The following is a 20,922-nucleotide window of genomic DNA, read 5'->3' on the forward strand; positions in this document are numbered from 1 at the left end:
AAGACTATCTAAGGCTGCATGGAAAGGTAACTTTGCGTCTGATTCCATGTTGGATCCATAGATATAAACAAACTGCTTCGGTGTGTCGCATAGACGTCGTCATCGTCTTGCTGCTCCCTCCCCGTTCTGTGATTGGTTCCCTTTTTGAGGTGAAAATCTGGTCCATGGTGTCCAGACTGCCTAGCAGCGTGAAGAAAATCGCGCTGCGCGAGGCAGCATTGGGAAACCCAGGATAATGTAATATCAAATTTAGCTTTTTTTGTTAACCTTTTATTATATGTCTTGGAGTTTGGCAATAATATCATATCGTGAGTTCAGTATCGTGATATGTATCGAATCGTGACATGAGGGTATCGCTACACCCCTAGTACATACAAAACTAAACTGTCCTCAACATAGTTTTAGTGTTTTGACAGTCAGATAAACTTCCTTCCCTCACACAACTTGTTCGCCCACAGGTTTAATGGTCTAAGGCAGGGATGGGCAACTTCGGTCCTGGAGGGCCACTGTCCTACAGAGTTTAGCTCCAACCCTGAAAAAATCACCTGCCTGTAATTTTCTAGTAATCCTGAGTACCTTGATTAGCTTGTTCAGGTGTGTGTGATTCGGGTTGAAGCTAAACTCTGTTGGACAGTGGCCCTCCAGGACCGAAGTTGCCCATCCCTGGTCTATGGAGTGAAACTACAAATAAACATATTTTTATAATAATGTCCTGGAATTAACAACAGTTACAGCATCATATCAACATCCACATTAATGTCATATTCTGTACAAATTCTGTGCTGCTTGCAAATAAAGTATTATTGCAAATAAAATATTCAATGAATATAGCGATATGACCCTAAATGCCACTAGGTGGAGCTCTAAATCATAAATAAAGCGAATAGGAGAATTAAAGCCATGAATAACATTAAATAATTACAGACATTAAATAATTAAATCTGTTATCAAATTAAACAAAATAACAAATATTTTACATTAAACTTGTTCCAGCACTGTTTTTTTCTTCCCTTTATTAATGTATTTAAAATGTCTTTGTGTTAACAAAATGGTATGATAACCCTAACAAAAAAAATTCAGTGTCCTTCAAGTTAATTTTATTAAGCATACTTAAGTAAAGTTGAAGTATTTGTTTAAGTATACTTTATGTACACTAATATCAATGTACTAATAGTATATTGGCAAGCATACTATTTCATTACCTGGGAATAATTTTGCCCACTTATTAGTGTATAAATTATACTTTAAGTCTAACAGTAGTTAACTTTGAGTACACAATTAGTTTACAACTATGTTTTTCTGCAACTATAAAAGTGAACTTAAAGTAAATTTTTGAAGTACAGGCAACTCTCAGTAAACTAGATGGTGGTTTTATTACTCAACAGGTGAATAAGGTATTGTATCTTATTGAACAGATAAATTGCCACACGTAGCTCTCTAACAGAGTTTATTGTAAAGCTTTATCTATTGTGAAGGGTCATTTCATTATGGTTGTTGTAGCGCTGTGCTGGAATTTATTTTCAAGGAAGTACATGTCGGCATAGCTATAGTAGCGTCTTCAGCTAGTCAGCTTGAGATCCTTTCCATCTTAAACTCTTAAGCCTGGTAGTGAATGTTTTATGAGCATTAGGATAACCGTCATCCAAGACCATGTTCTTAAACAAAAGTTTTGTTTTTTAACTGCTAGAGGGCCAACAGTTACCCTACCTTTAATGATTTGTTGTGATATATTTGGATCCCACTGCTTTCTTGTGAAAAACTCAACAGGCTTGTCTTTATAGTTTGAGGGCTTGCTTTCTAAATGTCTCATGTCTTCAATGGTTTCATACTCTTGGCAGAGTTTCGCAGAGCATCGTTTTTCCATGCTGCAAGTGACTTCACTTTTAACAGTGCATGAGTTGTATCCATAAAGAAATATAGAAAATGTAATAGTTTGAAGATCTATTTTAATTGATGTTGACTCACATTTAAATTCTCACTTTATCTCGATAACTAACCTTATTCCCTGCTAAAAAATCAAGCATTGCTGGTCACCAGTATAAGGTTTTGCATGCTGGTTCCCAGCATGGGATGCTGGTTGACTGGCACATGTTGTCTTTTGGGTGCTGATATAATTCAAGCAAGACCACAACAAAACTTGTGTATGTGTTAAAAGATGTTGAAGTCTGTTTGAAGTCACCATTATGGTAATTAGTGTTTCATCATGTAACTTTTAGTTGGGCACTTGGCCCTTGACTTTGGTTGAACTAAATATTTTTCAGCAATTGTTGTTGACGACAATATTTGATCCCACTTTATATTAGGTGTCTCTGACTACTAACATTTAAATTCATAATTTGATACATTGCACGTATTGTGTATACATATATGTTTTTACAATGAAAACCTGCATGTAATTACATCTGTTATTAATTGCAGTAATTACATTTATAATAACACTGTTGACCCTTCCCCTACCTCTTAATCAACCCTGAAACCAATCCATAAACCAACCCAAACCACCAAACCTGTCCCTACAACCTTACCAGTATCCCACCTCAATAGCAGCACAAGTGTTTTGCAATACGACATGCACATAATAAGTACATCGTGCTTATTTTTTATGTAAGTACATAGTGTTTATAATAATAATATTAATTTGTTAGATTTATATAGCACTTTTCGGGTACTCAAAGCGCTTTACATATAAAGAGAAATCTCCTCAACCACCACCAGTGAGCAGCAACAACTGGATGATGCGACGGCAGCCATGCTGCGCCAGAACGCCCACCACACACCAGCTTACTGGTGGAGAGGAGACAGTGATGAAGCCAATCAGTATATATGGGGATGATCAGGAGGCTATGATGATGGACAGAGGCCAATGGGCAAATATGGCCAGGATGCCGGGGTTAACCCCCTATTCTTAAGACATCCTGGGATTTTTTATGACCACAGAGAGTCAGGACCTCAGAAAAAAACTTAAAGGGGGGGTGAATTGCTGTTTCATGCATACTGAGTTTTTTACACTGTTAAAGAGTTGGATTCCCATGCTAAACATGGACAAAGTTTCAAAAGTTAAGTTGTACGTTTGAAGGAGTATTTTTGTTCCAAAAATACTCCTTCCGGTTTGTCACAAGTTTCGGAAAGTTTTTTTCGAGTATGGCTCTGTCTTACGTAAGATAGAGCGGAATTTCCTTATATGGGTCCTAAGGGCACTTCTCCGCGGCCGCACGCGCACTCGCAGACCAGAGAGAGAAGAGAGTACGTTACCTCAAAGCGCTATGCTCGGCTTTTAGGGAAGTCAATGTCACCAAAGAAGTGGGTTTTTGGTTGGCAGGGCAAGACAACCCTGCAGAGATTCCCAAAGAACCCAGCGTTAAGGGAATAGTGGATGGAGTTTGTTTTTTCGAAGCATCAACGGAGGTTGTGCACGACTCTTTGTTCCCTGCATTTCGACGATGATTGTTTTATAAATAAAGCCCAGATCGACTTATTTGCAGATCGTCTAATGCTTAAGGATCGAGCAGTCACGGTGAGTAAACTACTTCAAATGTCTCTCTGTGTTGTTGTTAGATCAGTTAGCACAGCTATAGCACACCGCCCACACGGCCCGCCCCCAGCCGCTCGGTTTTTTCCGGAAAGACTCGGTACAGCCAATCTTTCACCTCTAAATATAATAAAACTAAAGACGTTTTGGAGATATGAAGGATGCAATACTACTCTATAGGTACTCAAGATTAACAGGAGATTGAGTGAAAATGAGCATTTCACCCCCCCTTTAACATCTCATCCGAAGGACGGTGCTTTTTGAAAGTATAGTGTCCCCATTACTATACTAAGGCGTTAGGACCAACAGGGTGAGCGCCCCCTGCTGGCCTCACTGACACCTCCTCCAGCAGCAACCTAGCTTTCTCAGGAGGTCTCAGATCCAGGAACTGACCAGGCTCAACCCTGCTTAGCTTCAGTGAACAACCAGTCTTGGGCTACAGGGTGATATGGCTGCTGGTTAAAGACACCTAATATAAAGTGTGACCCAATATTTTATGGTCCTGATTGCAATGACATACCTTTTACTATGTGAACTTTTTTGGATCAGTGACTGACAGCTGGAGTTTGACATGTGCGTTCCCAAATAACCATTAAAGTCAACAGCAACTTTAAATTTTGAGCTTTCATTATTAATAGCTCTTTCTTATCAAAAGCTCTGCTCATAACCCCTGTTATTGAACAAAATGCTTATGATTATGTAGGTTTTTTTTGTCTCATTTTTCATTGTTTTCATATCTCTAAATGTTTTTGTTTTGCAATGTACACAAAACTGATTTTAACCAATTAAAAACGTATCTTTTTAACTGATTTGTGTAAAGATCCTTTGAAACAGGAGACACATCCTTTGATGTTTTGAAACGTTTCGACAGTTTGCATTTTACATTGTTTAAAACTTCAGATGACATTGATTAATTATGTAATCATAACTAAAACAATTAAAATGTTCAGTACTGTAAACCGAGGAAACAAAGAAATTACAAAGTTATAATTATATATTTCAATAAATCATATGTTTTAATCGTATATTGTTTTTCCTCTACATCATTAATGTGTTAAAAATAGAAATATGCAAGCAGAAACAATGCTTGTCCACAAAACACTGCTTGCATACAGACACCTGGCCAACTCAACCCCACAAGACCATGCTGGTGAACCAGCTTTACCAGCTCAGTTTTGCTTGAGAACAGTGTGACTATGCTGGTCTAACTGGTTTACCAGCATAGTCACACTGTTCTCAAGCAAAACTCCAGCAAAACTGGAATTCATGCTGGTTTATGCTGATTTAAAAAAAAAATAAAAAAAAAATCATTGCTAGGTGTCATGATTAAATTATTAGCTGCACTTTAGTATTTTCACTAACCACAATTTTTCCGAACAGACAGACCTGCCACCCATTTTTGGGTCACAACCCAGCAGTTTCCAACGCCTTGTAAATTAGAAGAGTTTTTGTTAGAAGTAGGTCAGCATCTAGGCCTATGAGTATTTGACCCTCTGCACACACGGGCCAAAGGAAGATGGGTCAAAGGAAATGGGGTCTTGCTTTCAGCAATCAGGCTGAAAATAAAATCAAGTTTGTGACCTCACGTGCTGTTTACTCGTAAACTGAGCAGTAGGATGATTCGTCAGTGTCCGCAGAACTTAAATGCTGTTGTAACCTTTCCAAGATCTTTTCCGTCACCTTTCTTGCTCTGAGGTCAAGTTAACAATACCTGACATAAATAAGGAATGAATCAAGGAGAGAAAAGCTCTCAAAGGCTCTGCTGAAGATGAAGATCATTAATCTTGTCCTAGTCCACAGTGCTGTTCCTCACCACTAGATGTAGCTGTGTCCCATCCTTTACAACCTCATGCACGCTGCAGTGAGGGAGAAAATAAATCATAAACATTATCACTGCTAGAGATGCGATAAGATGCACATGTGTAAGGTTTCTATCAGCCGTTTTTAATGAGTATGTTGATACAAAGTAACTCTTAGTATCTCTTTGTGACTTTGTTTAAACTTCACTTGAGGGACTAAAATGACATAAACATCCAATTAAACATAGGCATCCAATTAAACACATATAGCAGTGAGATATAAAATGTTTACATTTATATGTCAAGTTGTCCACATTTAAAATGAAAATATTTACAGAATATGCTATTTTGAATCTCCTCATTATAGGTCTGAAACACAAGTAGGCCTATACTGTGCATATACAAACGTTCATGTGTTGTTTCACAAGTTAATGTGTTTTCTTCATCATTCTGAATCGACCTCTTTCATTTATGAAAACGGGTGATGTTTAACTTAGTAAATCCTGTTTGTATAAACATGGATAAACATATTACTAGAATATGAGGAAAGTCTTTAGAACACAATACCATGACATTTGTCTTACTGTACAAAAATGTACTGTGGTATTCATAGCATTTTTCTTAAAAAACACAAGACACTAAATAATTCATATTTGGAATATAACTGTGGTAACTGTGCAATTGGCCACCACTGTCATTTGAACATATGTTTGATAAAGTATGATTAAACAGCATTTTATTTCAGAGTATTCACTGATATGGATACAAAATTGAAAGTGTACTTTATTAATAAACATCTCAATCATTTGGTTATTATTAAACATGGTTTCTGTTCAGCAAGCCATGACTCATAATGTGCTTTACCAGATGGGTGAGCTTGCAATGCATTGGCCAAGTGCTTGTGTTTGAGTATGTAACAGTGAGCATTAAACAGAAATTGCAATAGTCTTTTCGTCCTGAACAAGAAAACATGTAGAGCCGGACTTGATTTTGTCCCTGTGGAATTGATTGGATGATTGTGGTTTGCTATTGGTGCGCCGCCGCTCCCACCATGCGCATCACGCGCTGTGCGTAGGGCACCAAGTGCTGAGGGGGCACCAAAAATAGCTTAATGAAAAAAAATATATATAATGCCGAATGCCGATATTATTTCATTAGCCTATAGAAATATTATTAGGCACAATTTAGCCATGTATATGTAACAAAAAAGGGGGAACTAGATCATTTAATTGCTCTAGTCTAGAAAGTATCGAACTTACTGACGTTAATGTTAGCAAACTATGTTATTATAACTTATAACTTCGGTGCAAGCTAAATTGAGATTTTACTGTTAAACATTACCTATTTTACAAATAACTGACGCCAGCTAGCTGTTACTTTCTTTACTATCTTTCTTTAGATATTGAGTTTATTTTGACGTGACGGTGGTTAATACTTTCTCAGTAACAGTTAACGTTAGCAGTCAGTGCAGTGCACATGGTTGGCTAACAATTCCTGTTAAATATATAAAATGTCATTATGAGTGATATAAAGCAAACAATACTGTTTAATTGTGTGCATTATTGCACCTAATTCTATTAAGCTAAAATATTATATTAGATTAGATTTATCAAAGTTGATAAATAAGGAATAAAGGGGGAGAACTCCTTGGCTGCCATGCTTTCAGTTTTAAATGTTTATAATTTTTTCCGGTATGAGATTCTTTGTTTGAATATTTTGTCTAATAAATGTAATTTATTCAAAGTGACATTGAATTTGGGAAAAACATGTCTGGATTATTTTGATATTTTTTTAATTTTGCTATTCTGTTTACTGAAGAAAGGTTTGCACTTTCAAATATGTAGTGTGTTGGCTATTCTACATATGTTTACAAAGTCAGCAAAGCTGTGAAGATTTTACTTTCTCTTTTTAGTGCTCTTAAGCTTTATACTGTGATGCTGCTATTGTGTTATTGTTGGTATTGAGTTATATGTTTGGTAATAAAAAGTTAAACTGGCAAAAACAAACATTTTTTTTCTCGGGGTCGGGGTGGGGGGCATCATAAAGGACTTATGCTTAGGGCACCAAAATGGCTAGCAGTGGCACTGGGTGGACCTCTTTTGAGTGACAGGTTTCCCGCCTTCACGCTAGTAAACACGTCATCAGTGAAGAGAAGAAAAGAGAAGAGATGTCGCTACAAGAGGGAGGGGAAGATATTTTGATTAAAGAATAGGGATACATTCATTTAAAAAAATAAAATAATGATGTGCATGGATAATAAATATAATAAATAATAAAATAAAACATTAAAATAAAGTAATAAAAAGATTAAAAAAAAAGAAAATATATATGCTATATGAACACGCACGTACGCACGCACGCACACACACACACACACCACATTGGACATGGTTAGAAAAGGCTAAATGGACTTTAAAAAAGGCACACTTCTTTGTGTTCAGATAAGGCTGCCAAAAAATGAATGGAAAAAAAGAAAAATGCTAAAATATGAGACGAAGTAGTCTTTGATATAGATGAAAAACCTAATAAAAGTAAGCAATTATGTCAGAAAATACCAATACTATGAGGTCATATTTTAACAATTATTACACAAAATATTAAAGATCAGCAATCAGTGCATCAGCTCTCATGACAGTAAGTACAGTGGTCATTATTGTTTTGCTCTTGCACATGTGGCTTAATGAGAATAACTCATCATCTGTCATGAAGTCCTCATTGCCTACACACGTACACACACAGAGCGTGTGAGACGTCGTGTGTGTCCTGTGGTCCCTGTGAAGTGAATGGTCTGGACCGAGGGTCTGATTGAGCTCCAGTGATTGTATTTGCTCAGTCCTCCTGCTCGACTGAGATGAGTCTGTGATGCTATCACACACACAGGCCCGTCTCCGTCACACAGCTCCATTTATGGCCGTGCTCAGAGATTAGTGTGGTATATGAGATGTGTGTCCATGCATCATGCAGTAACTCTGCGTCCACATTTTGTGTTTGCCTTTATCAGACCTAGTAAGTCTTTTTTTACCCACTCTGTGTGTTTATCTCTGTTTTCTCAGTTATAGACAGACAGACTGGGGCAGACTCTGTACATAGAAGAAAAGAAACATACCATTACATTCAGCCCTGCAAAGAAGTTTGTTGTTTTAATTAAACGGGACTTTTCCTCCTATTTGCACCACTAACCTCAACATTAGGTGTTTCTTCAACTATGGCCAGTTTTATGTCCCAGGGGTTATTTTTACAGATTTCACAGATTTTTTTTTTTGCTAATATGAAAGTCAAATTAAAACTGTTTTTGACTTTTTTTCAACTAGCTCATTATTTACTTTGATATTTTTCAAATACATTAATCTATCAATTTTATTGTTTGTGCCTCGTCCCAGACCCAGACTGTCAAACTCTGAAATTCCCATTTTAAAATTTTTACTTATTTAAAACTAATTATATCATGTAAAGACTGTCATTGTGCAATGTGCAACAATTTTGTAAAGTTTAAAAAAATAAAAGTAAAACATAAATAAAAATGATTTAACTTCATATATTTAGGACACATGCAATACTAGTTAAGCCATTACTCTTAACATGACAAAGGAGTTTGTCATTTTATTCCAAAAATGCTTAATGTAATTTCCACCACTGTCATTTGGGTAACACTTTATATTACGACCCGCAAACAACTGCGTAAGTAAACCGAAATTACGGTGTACGTTTCTGTAATTATAGTGTACTTCCGTGTAGGTATAAGGGAACAATATGTTAAGTTTTGGGTAATAAAGGGGTAACAAGCAGATATACAACCTGCAAAGAACTTCGTAAGTAAACCGAAATTACGGTGTACGTTTCTGTAATTATAGTGTACCTCCGTGTAGGTATAAGGGAACAATATGTTAAGTTTTGGGTAATAAAGGGGTACAACCAGATATACAAGCAAATTATTTATAATGTAATTATTTTAAAACTAACAGGTACCTATTCTGTTAATATATCCCAGGCAAAAATTGTACGTCTGTTGTATATAAAAGTTTTTATCACATTTCTGGAAAAATATGTCTTTGTGCAATGTAGTTACAGGGTAATTTTGACATCTGTGGGTTGTAAATTATATATATATATATATATATATATATATATATATATATATATATATATATATATATATATATATATGGCTGTATGTAAGCACAGTATGATAAAAATTTAATCTGAAACAATTTTATAAACAGCTGATTTCGAAAAACATTGGCAATGCTATTTATTGGCTTTTCTTACTAAACTACTTAACATTTAGCCAAAAAAAATAATAATTCTGCTATGACTTTAATTTAGAACGTACCATGTAGTACTTATACTTACCTTATCACATTGTATTGCAATGCCACTTAAATGTCAGGGCAAATATACTGTGTAATTAAAAGTTTTTTTTATTTTTTTTATAAGAGTAGCTTACCTTTCTCTGTAATTACTGTGCAAATAGTGTTGTTTCGTATTGTTACATAGTAAGTAGTGATTGTTACCCGTTTCAACTGTGTATTTACAGGGTAAGTGTAACTCATGCGGGCTGTAAATTAAAGTGGCGCTTGTTACCCCCTTGTTCTGTGTAGTTACAGGGTAAGTGTAACTCCTGCGGGCTGTAAATTAAAGTGGCGCTTGTTACCCCCTTGTTCTGTGTAGTTACAGGGTAAGTGTAACTCCTACGGGCTGTAAATTAAAGTGGCGCTTGTTACCCCCTTGTTCTGTGTAGTTACAGGGCAAGTGTAACTCCTGCGGGCTGTAAATTAAAGTGGCGCTTGTTACCCCCTTGTTCTGTGTAGTTACAGGGTAAGTGCAGTAAATATACAATAAAGGATCCAATTTAATTTCTGACTTTTATTTTACAAAAACATTTCAAAACACTTTTTCATCTTAATAAAACATTGTCTTTTCTACAGTATACTCAAACAACAAAGTAACACATTATACCCCCCAACCCCTTTATTTGCTTCTCTTGCTTTTCTTCTTCTTTCTTTTCTTGCTCTTCTTTTTCTTAACTTCCACAGGGGACTCTGAAGTTGAGGAGTTGATGGAGTCCCATTGGTCTTGCTGCACTGCAAAAATATGAATATATATACATGCTCTTAGCAAGCTACACCTTCAATTTTAAGTTGTCGAACAATCCTCCACTCTAAACATTTTGTGCCACCTGATATTACTGTAGTAACTGTAATTTTGAAGAAAACACATTTTGGTGAAGTTTGAGGCAGATCATGGGGGGGTTGTGACATTTTATAGTGATAATGACTGTAGTGCAGCAGAAAATGTTCTTAAAAAAGGCATAGTTGTTCTGACAGCAACAAAAAAAAAAAAAAAAAGCATGAAACACAAACATGAGGGCTGTGGCACTATAGGAACAGCATATCTTTGTGTCATTGCAGATGGGACAGCAGACTTCATCTTTTCAATTTCCTTTTTCAAAAAATCACACTCATCTTTGAGCAAGGTGATCTCTGCTTTAAGAGTGATAATCTTATCTTTGAAAGAAAGAAAGAAAGAAAGAAAGGTTAGACGTTTAAATTTTACTCCTGCCCTACTCCAGGGCTTATACTTGTGACCACTTTCCTATTTTTTAAAACATCAAATTGAAGAACTAAACATCACTGGTACTGTACATTATAAATGCACTTGTTAAAGGATTAGTTCACCCCAAAATGAAAATTTACAACGGACAACGGTAACAAACATTGGTCACCATCGTTAAGTCCAAATCCATGCAGTTTCAAAAGTCTTTTAAGTGTTTAAACGGGCTGTACGTGATCACAGCTGAAGAAGAGGTTGTTATCTAGCGAAACGATAGGTCATTTAAAAAAAAGGAATATATAATTTATAGACTTTTTACCTTCAATAGTTCGGATTGAGCTGATCAACAAACGGACAGGGAACTACGTCATCACGTTGAAAGGTCACGCCTGCGCCGGCTATTTGAACTACTATTCATATTCATCAGAATGTTATTCATATACTATTCATATTCATATTCACTGAATACTATTTCTATATATATAATCGCAAACAATACTATTTGAATTATCCTCCTACGTACGGTCGCATTGTAAACAGTGGGGCGGTACTTCGGCCGGCGCAGGCGTGACCTTTCAACGTGATGACGTAGTTCCCTGTCCGTTTGTTGATCAGCTCAATCCGAACTATTGAACTATTGAACTATTGCCACTGCCCTCAGGTTTGTGTTTCATGCTTTTTTGTTTTTTTGTTGCTGTCAGAACAACTATGCCTTTTTAAAAAACATTTTCTGCTGCACTACAGTCATTATCACTATAAAATATCACAACCCCCCCATGATCTGACTCAAACTTCACCAAAATGTGTTTTCTTCAAAATTACAGTTACTACAGTAATATCAGGTGGCACAAAATGTTTAGAGTGGAGGATTGTTCGACAACGTAAAATTGAAGGTGTAGCTTGCTAAGAGCATGTATATACTGTATATTCATATTTTTGCAGTGCAGCAAGACCAATGGGACTCCATCAACTCCTCAACTTCAGAGTCCCCTGTGGAAGTTAAGAAAAAGAAGAGCAAGAAAAGAAAGAAGAAGAAAAGCAAGGGACGCAAATAAAGGGGGGGGGGGGGTATAATGTGTTACTTTGTTGTTTGAGTATACTGTAGAAAAGACAATGTTTTATTAAGATTTTAAGATGAAAAAATGTTTTGACATTTTTTTTGTAAAATAAAAGTCAGAAATTAAATTGGATCCTTTATTGTATATTTACTGCACTTACCCTGTAACTACACAGAACAAGGGGGTAACAAGCGCCACTTTAATTTACAGCCCGCAGGAGTTACACTTACCCTGTAACTACACAGAACAAGGGGGTAACAAGCGCCACTTTAATTTACAGCCCGCAGGAGTTACACTTACCCTGTAACTACACAGAACAAGGGGGTAACAAGCGCCACTTTAATTTACAGCCCGCAGGAGTTACACTTACCCTGTAACTACACAGAACAAGGGGGTAACAAGCGCCACTTTAATTTACAGCCCGCAGGAGTTACACTTACCCTGTAAATACACAGAACAAGGGGGTAACAAGCGCCACTTTAATTTACAGCCCGCAGGAGTTACACTTACCCTGTAACTACACAGTTGAAACGGGTAACAAACACTACTTACTATGTAACAATACGAAACAACACTATTTGCACAGTAATTACAGAGAAAGGTACTCTTATTAAAAAAACTAAACAAAAAACTTTTAATTACACAGTATATTTGCCCTGACATTTAAGTGTTATTGCAATACAATGTGATAAGGTAAGTATAAGTACTACATGGTACGTTCTAAATTAAAATCATAGCAAAAACAATTTTTTTTGGCTTAACGTTAAGTAGTTTAGTAAGAAAAGCCAATAAATAGCATTGCCAAAAAGTTTAATTTACAACCCACAGATGTCAAAATTACCCTGTAACTACATTGCACAAAGACATATTTTGCCAGAAATGTGATAAAAACTTTTATATACAACAGACATACAATTTTTGCCTGGAATATATTAACAGAATAGGTACCTGTTAGTTTTAAAATAATTACATTATAAATAATTTGCTTGTATATCTGGTTGTACCCCTTTATTACCCAAAACTTAACATATTGTTCCCTTATACCTACACGGAGGTACACTATAATTACAGAAACGTACACCGTAATTTCGGTTTACTTACGAAGTTCTTTGCAGGTTGTATATCTGCTTGTTACCCCTTTATTACCCAAAACTTAACATATTGTTCCCTTATACCTACACGGAAGTACACTATAATTACAGAAACGTACACCGTAATTTCGGTTTACTTACGCAGTTGTTTGCGGGTCGTAATATAAAGTGTTACCGTCATTTGCACTACAAAATGGTTAAGATTTGTTCAAAATAATATGAAGCAACAATGAAAAATACTTCTAAAGCATTTATTACTCTTAGTTCATGTTAATTTCAACATTTACTAGCTCATGTACTAGCACTATTAAAATCAAAAGTTGTATTTGTTCATATTTAATGAAACTGAGCTAACATGAACTAACAATGAACCATTGTATTTTGAATAATCTTAAATACTCTGGAACAAATGTTTTGCTCAATGTTAGTTATTGCATTAACCATTGTTAAATAATGGGACCGTAAAGTGTTAACCCAATATTCTTCTAAAAGAACAGAATTCCTCTGTGATTCTGTGACTTATATACCCTACAATCTTAGTAGTAGAGCAGGGTTCTTCAGTTCAGCCCCTGGGGTTCCACTGTAATCAAACACACCTGCAAAAGTGAATCAAGGTCTTCAGGATCATTTAGAATTACAGGACCTTCGGGAGCAGAAGTGAAGTAGAAGACAGATTAAATAAGAAAGTGAGTTTGAACAGTGTTTTAGGAGAGTTTAATTTCTAAATGTCCACAAGACTTGCTGTCATTATTACACTATTGACCAGGGGTGCGTTTCCCGTACAACGACGTAACTCGCTGCTTAACTACTATAGTACGATGCATTGTTGAAGAAATCAGATAGCTATAGTCACGACTGTTTCCCGAAACCATATTGACGCAAATTGGTCATTCAACCACGTTGGTTTATGACGTCACGCACGTGGTGGAGTAATAAACTTCTTTTAATGAATCTGTTTGAGATCAAATTAATGCTAGATGTTTTGCTATAAATTACGGACATGGCATTTGAGGATTATTTCTCATTTTTATCTCAGTTATTTTGCTTTATTTCCAGATTCAATCATAGTCTCGTTCTTACGTAGTAGAGCACGTTCGCACATGTGCATTCTTCAATAACGACGCTTTAAATCTCTTGACAAACTAAAAGAAGTAAATTACATTTGTATATATTCTAAATATAAGATATAGGTTGTACTGAATGTCAGCTTGCTTATTTTGCTCAAGATAAGGATTTATTGAGTCCAAATGTCACATGTCAAAATCAATCAATCAAATTAACTTTAACTGGAAAATAACTTTATTCAAGAACTGCTATAAAGCCAAAACAATCTCTATTACTTTAAACTATCCTTGTATCTCTGTAAAGCCGCTTTGGAAGAATCTACATTGTTAAAAGCGCTATATAAATGAAGATGACTTGACTTGACTTGAAATGTCATGCAAACAAGAAACTTTTTTTCTTACCACAGGTCGAGAGCTGTCGTTCCAGCCACATAACTTTGCGATGCTGTTTGCGAATATTTGTTAGAACGATGGTTTCTGGAAACACCGACTTGTTGAACTCTGCTGATAACGACGGAACTTGTGAACATACAGGTAGTTGGCTAACGATGCTTTCGGGAAACACACCACTGTGTAGCACCAAACCAATGCTTACAAAGAAAAAAAAGTGAAGAATTTTTGTTTTAATGCTGCTTGCTGAAAGCGTCTTGTTGGTTTATAAAATTGCTACACTGTCAGAAATAGGGGTACAGTAAGAGTCCATTTCTGTCCCCAAAGGTACAATCTACACTAACGTACCCCATATAGCTTATTATTGGACCTCAAGGTACATACAGTATATGTACCTTTTTGAGGGTCAAAAAGCATTAAAAGGTACATATATGTACCGTTTCTTTGAAAGGTTAAGGTACAATATTGTACCCTTGAGGGTACAGCCCCAGTGACAAGCCCCTAAAGGTACAATTATGTACTTTATTTTCTGAGAGTGTACCATTAACCCTGAAGCAAGAACCTCAAATCAGAGAAATCACAGTTATTGTGGAAATGTGAATAGCAGCGAAATATCTAAACAGTGATCACCCACACAAGCAAACTCAATCGACTTTCAAACCCTATTTTTTAACTATCCAGCAAACAGGGAACAGTCTTAGAATGTTCTGGCAAGGTTCTGTCAAAGTAATGCACAAACTTTCTTTCAGTAACATTAATAGAACATTCATACAATGTTATCTGGTCTTTAATAATCTCCTGCATGGAAGATGTGCGCTAACAAGGACGCTAAAGACAGCAGCTTCTACTCATATCCACTCACTCCCCTAATCCTTACTCCAATCCAGGTCTTGACACCAATGTTACCCCTCCGGTCCAACTCACACCACTCTGAGCGGGATTCCAACCGGTGTTTCTAGCATGGGAGGCGCGCACGCTAACAAGGGCGCTAAAGATTGCAGCCTCTAGCGCTAGTCGCTAATGTGCCTCTTGAGGCCAGGGGAGTGAGGTATAGGGTGGCCATACGTCCGGATTTTAAGCCCTCTGTCCAGTGTCCGACGCAGCCTCAAGCCGGACACTCATTTGTCCTCCTTTTTGGAGTTGCGCTGAATCGCTCTAGAATCTTTATTGGGTCGCAGCAGCATAGCGTCTAATGCCGTAAGATCTCTGGTCAAACAAATGATTGGCTGAAAGCGGTGTCAAATAAATATCTGATATATCATTGGTTAAAAACGTAACCAAGCCTCCACGTCGTGGAGTCCACGTGCTGGCTACTTCATATCATAACGTTAACATACCGAAACATCAGACCTCATTTAATCCGGAATGGACAAAAGAACATGAATTTGGCCATGATGACCCTAGAAGTGCTGTTGTCGCCTGAGCTGCTGCAGAGGGTGAACTTCTTTGTTAAGAACTGAAATGTGTATTTATTTATTTTTCGCATTCGTTATTCTTTTATTTACGTATTTCTGTTATTTCCAGAAGGTTGATCTCAGTGGTCAGTTTTTGAAACAGACATCACAATGTCTTGAATAAATACAAATACTGTGAACAAACACTTTTTTTTTTGCCTCTTCTGTTACACATAGGTCTACATCAAGATATACCATAGATCAAATTGTCTGCCAATGAATAGAGTAGACTACAGTATTTCAGAATCACTTTATCATGATGCCATCGATATGATGGACAAAATTGTATTGTAGTTGCGACTGCGAGTACACAATTATTCTTGCCTCACTAAATGCTGCAAAGTGTCCTCCTTTTTGGTGTTATGGAAATGGCCACCCTATAGTGAGGTATACTAGCTCTGACTAGCTGGCCTCCATTACATTTTCATGTTTACATGGAGAACAGTTTGAGTGACTGTGTTCAGAGTCATTCTCATCTCTAGTCTTTGGTTTTTCTCTCCCTCTGTTTCTCCAACAGGAGCTGCTCTGTTCACTTAGGCTTTCAGTGGGTGATGATGGCTCGTCACAATGAGTGATGACAGGATATGCAGATTCATAAGCCATGATTTCATAAAAGACACTGAGACAGACAGATAGTTATAGCAAATCTGATATCAATGATTAATAAAGTAAATATTGGTTATTTAGCAGATGATAGTTTATATTTACAAATATAATTTAAAAAAGAAACAAACTGGTTATGATTGATCCCCAATCACACAGTATAACAACACGATACAATGAAGCATTCCTTTTCATATGTGTTATTTACTTCAGTTCCCAAACCAAACAGTAAAAATAGTAATATTGTGAAATATTATGATTTAAATGAATGAATGATATTAAAATAACGGTTTTCTGTTGTAATATATTTTAAACTAATAAAATGATATATTAATAATACAAATATAAAAATATATTAATAATAACACATTTTAAAGTAATTTATTCCTGTGATCAAAGCTGAATTTCAGCATCATTAATTCAGTCTTCAGTGTCACATGATCCTTCAGAAATCATTCTAATATGCTGATTTACTGCTCAAAAATATTTCTTATTGGCATTGACATTTCTCTCACTATCTCATAAAAACCTGCATTACTGGAATAATTCTATGTGGTTAAGTGTGTTAACGAATAAAAAGAGGGCTAGAAAAGTTCAACTGTTTTCTACTTTCTACTTTTACGTTTATGTGCAGACTGACCTACAAAGTTATTCTACTCTTATCTCTCAATCAAGACTTGTGAAGGCTGGCTGATGTACTGTAGGTGCTGCGAGTACAACTCTGGGTCCTCAGATGAACTGAGTAAAGTTATAACAGTCTTGCAGGGCTTAAGGACCTCTTGATAACCCCCACAGTCTGTCACATCCTAATGTCATTTGATAATTGCCTCTGCGCAAGGATTCTCCAAATGTGAAATTACATCTATCTTCTCTCCAATCTTAATGCATCAGTGACATACCTTAATTCCCATCCCATTTCTCTTATTCTGGGAGGCTTTTAGTTCAAGACAAAGTGGCTTTTGAAAAATGGCATGGCTCTTTATATACAGGAATAAAGTAATGATTCAGTTTGACTCCAGTGTGTTTGTTGGATAGTTTAGTCCTGTACCTTCCCTATTTCAAAGTTTCAAACTGGGGTTCGCGAAGGAATTTGTGAGGTGATGAAAATCATTCATTAAACTAATCATTCATTAAATCCTAAAAATGTCAGATTACAATCAATAAATAGTTTTAAGAGAGCTGTGAACATGCAAATGTTTTGGTAAATGATTCAAATATTAACTTAAAATATCACAGGGTACTTCATACATTATTCCAGGTCAAAAGGGTTTGGAATCCCTGAATCAGCAATAAAGGGAGATACAACATGACAGAACATGTGAGATATTAGATATTGAATATATCTAATTATATATATAAGGCTAATCTATCAACATATCCTCTTCTCTTTATTATTATTTATTTATTTAACCATTATTCATGTATGTACCATTTTTCCCTTTTCTTTTCGTTCTCTCCCTCCTTGATCATCTATTTGGACGCACCAGGGAGTTTAATACGAGTGGTCGTAAGTCCCATGAACCTATCAGTGCCCATATTGGGAATATAAAAAGGGAAGTGTTTGGTTTGCTTGTTACCGCCCCTTTGTTGATATGTGGCATTATGATGGAGGGATAGAGGTTGGTGCATCCTCATGTTTGTTGTGCACTGGCTATTAGCCAATTTTCAGGTTATTCCCTGTGCCAAAAATGCCTTTTGTCTGTTAATTGGAGAGGTTTACTACCTTATTTGTTTTTAGTCATGGGCATGCAAGTAGCTGTAATTCTGCGTATTACAGCATTGTGAATCTCTCTTGGTGCATATGGTGGAAGTTTGTTTGTTTTTAATGAGCGTTTTTATGAGTAACTCTTCTTGTTTCTTGTTCGACAGGTTTAACTGCACGTCTAGGGGTTTCCTATGACTTTAATTGGAGCCAAATGCACATTAAGTGTTGTGACTGCACTGCTGTTTTGCTTTTTTTTTTTTTTTTTTTTTTTTTTTTTTTGCTTTGGTATAGTTTTAACTTGCAGTTTTGCCTAGATCTCACCTTGGTCCGTTTTGTTCTATTTTTGTATGTTTGTGTTGGAGTCACCGACATAACATTGCACTGGCCTGAGTGGGAGTTAGCTGGGAGGCTATGTTTATGCAATCTGCCCTTGTTGGCCATTTTGTTTCCTTAATTTGTCATTGAATTGATTTGATTGGTATATGTTCCTTTTGAATGAATTATTTACTTAATTTATTTTTGATTATTGTTAAAGTGTAATTGCTTTCTGTGTTTATTTAGTTACACCCTGAAGTTTGTACCAGTTAACTTTTGAGTTTCTTGTGTGTTAGTTTATTTTTGTATTGTTTTGTGTGTAGAGTTAAATCTTTAAAGTGAGGAGAGTTGGCCATGGTTATCCTGTGGTGTGTCTGTGCTTAACACAATGTGTTGTGAGTATTGAATGTGGGGTAGAAATCTGAGGGTCTCTGCTGGCCATCTCCCTCTCTATTTCTTTTATTATTGTACCTGTGGATTTGTATGTTATTTGGTATTGTCTTTGTGCTGTGATTTGAGACCTTGTGTGAAGTATTGTATTGATTGACTTTTTATAAATTATTTGTACGCTTGAATAAAGTGATTTGTCTATATATTTTTGTCCCCGTCTCCATGCTCACCCTGTCTTTGGCAACGAACCTGCGTGCCCTTGATATAGGGCTGTTATTTCCCGGGGTATTCTAGGTGGCGCAGTCAACTATAGGACTATTGTTTCCTTTCTTACTTTGTAAGTTCTCCTACCTGATCTCTCTTGCCACACATAAACTGAAAAGATAAGCATTAACAGTATGCTAAATATCATCTTACGTTCCAGTCACTCAGGTTTGGAACATAATGAGGATGAGTATAAGAAATCATTACGGGGGAAATAATCCTTTAAATCCAGGTGTAAATGGGCTTTAACCAGCAAACCTCAGTGTAGATGGAGTGTCAGTGCTTCAGCTCTGAGTCTGTCTGTCTTTCATGGTCTCTCCAGCAGATGATGCTCTGTATCTCCTTTTAAATGACAAGTAGAAGAATCAGCCTTTAGCTGTATTACCTGCTCAAAGCCAAACCAATGTGGTAGAGTATCAAAGGAAGGCAAAGACCACAACATTTTGCCACTGCTTCAATATGGATAATGTGGATCAATTTGTTGCATTGTTGCCCTCATGAGAATCTGGAAATGTCTACATAGAGTACCCTTTTAGCTAATGAGAAAGGTATACATACACCATCGCTTGGGGATTGGGATACGAAAGCTTTGCTTCTTTAATGAACCCGGGCAGCAACGTGTTCAATGGAGTTTTCATTAAAAACTCTATGGAATTCCAATTAAAGAGCACAGTGCTCCACCAGAGACAGAGCAAACTGTGTGATTCTTGAAATGGTTTCATTTCTGAAGCACTGTGGATGGCAGAAATGAGGACCGATGACTCTAACATGGGGTAGACGTTCACCTCTTTTAATGAGGAAACAACTGAACAGAATAGAGTTATAATTTTATAATAGAGAAATATAATTTTTCTTCCTCTGTCTAATGCTTTTATTTAAAATATTCTGGTGTGATAACTGTTTAACATGGTTCCTTTGATCTAAAAGCACAGATAATTAAAAAAGTTAAATGATTGAGAAAGCAAGAGGGAACAGTCTTTTTCATGGCAAGATATTTTATGCAAGCATAAAATACATTATAACCCTATTGAATTTGGGACTCTTCAGCAAAGTCCGTCTCAGGGTTTGATTGTGTATTCCACTGAGGACCAAATCTGAAGATCTGAGAGGAATTGTTCGGTAACACTTTACTTGAAGGGGTGTGCATAAGACTGACACCCATTCATAATCATGTCATAACAAAGACATCTCAAACAATGTCATTTTTGCATAAAAAAATTCATAATTAAGAGCGAATGACACTTAATGACAGTTGTCATAGACATGCATAAAACCTTCATATTCATGACGTGTTATGTCATGATTATGAAGGTGTCATGTCAGTCTTATGCACACCCCTTCAAGTAAAGTGTTAGCAATTGTTCTTGGACATCACTGTCTGTGGTTGCTGTTACATACTGAGAATGTAACAGCAACCACAGACAGTGATGTGGGAGTTCACTACGTTACAACAGTGCCTTGATTTGATAGGGCCAACAATGCTTCTCGATCGATTGACTAATTTTTCTTGGGTGTTTAATATTGCTCACCAGAGATGCTCTGTGGAAGAGGTAAATAAATATGACTTTGGATCAATGTTGAACTGAATTAATATCAGTTACCTTGGAAACAGGAGCATGTGATGTGATATGTATAAGAGAAAATACATCTAAGGGGTAAAAGTTCAGTGGTTGCATTCACCTCAGAGGAGTGCACACTTAAAACACTTTT

The sequence above is a fragment of the Squalius cephalus genome (genome assembly GCF_949319135.1).
Source record: "Squalius cephalus genome assembly, chromosome: 14".
Taxonomy (NCBI): Eukaryota; Metazoa; Chordata; class Actinopteri; order Cypriniformes; family Leuciscidae; genus Squalius; species Squalius cephalus.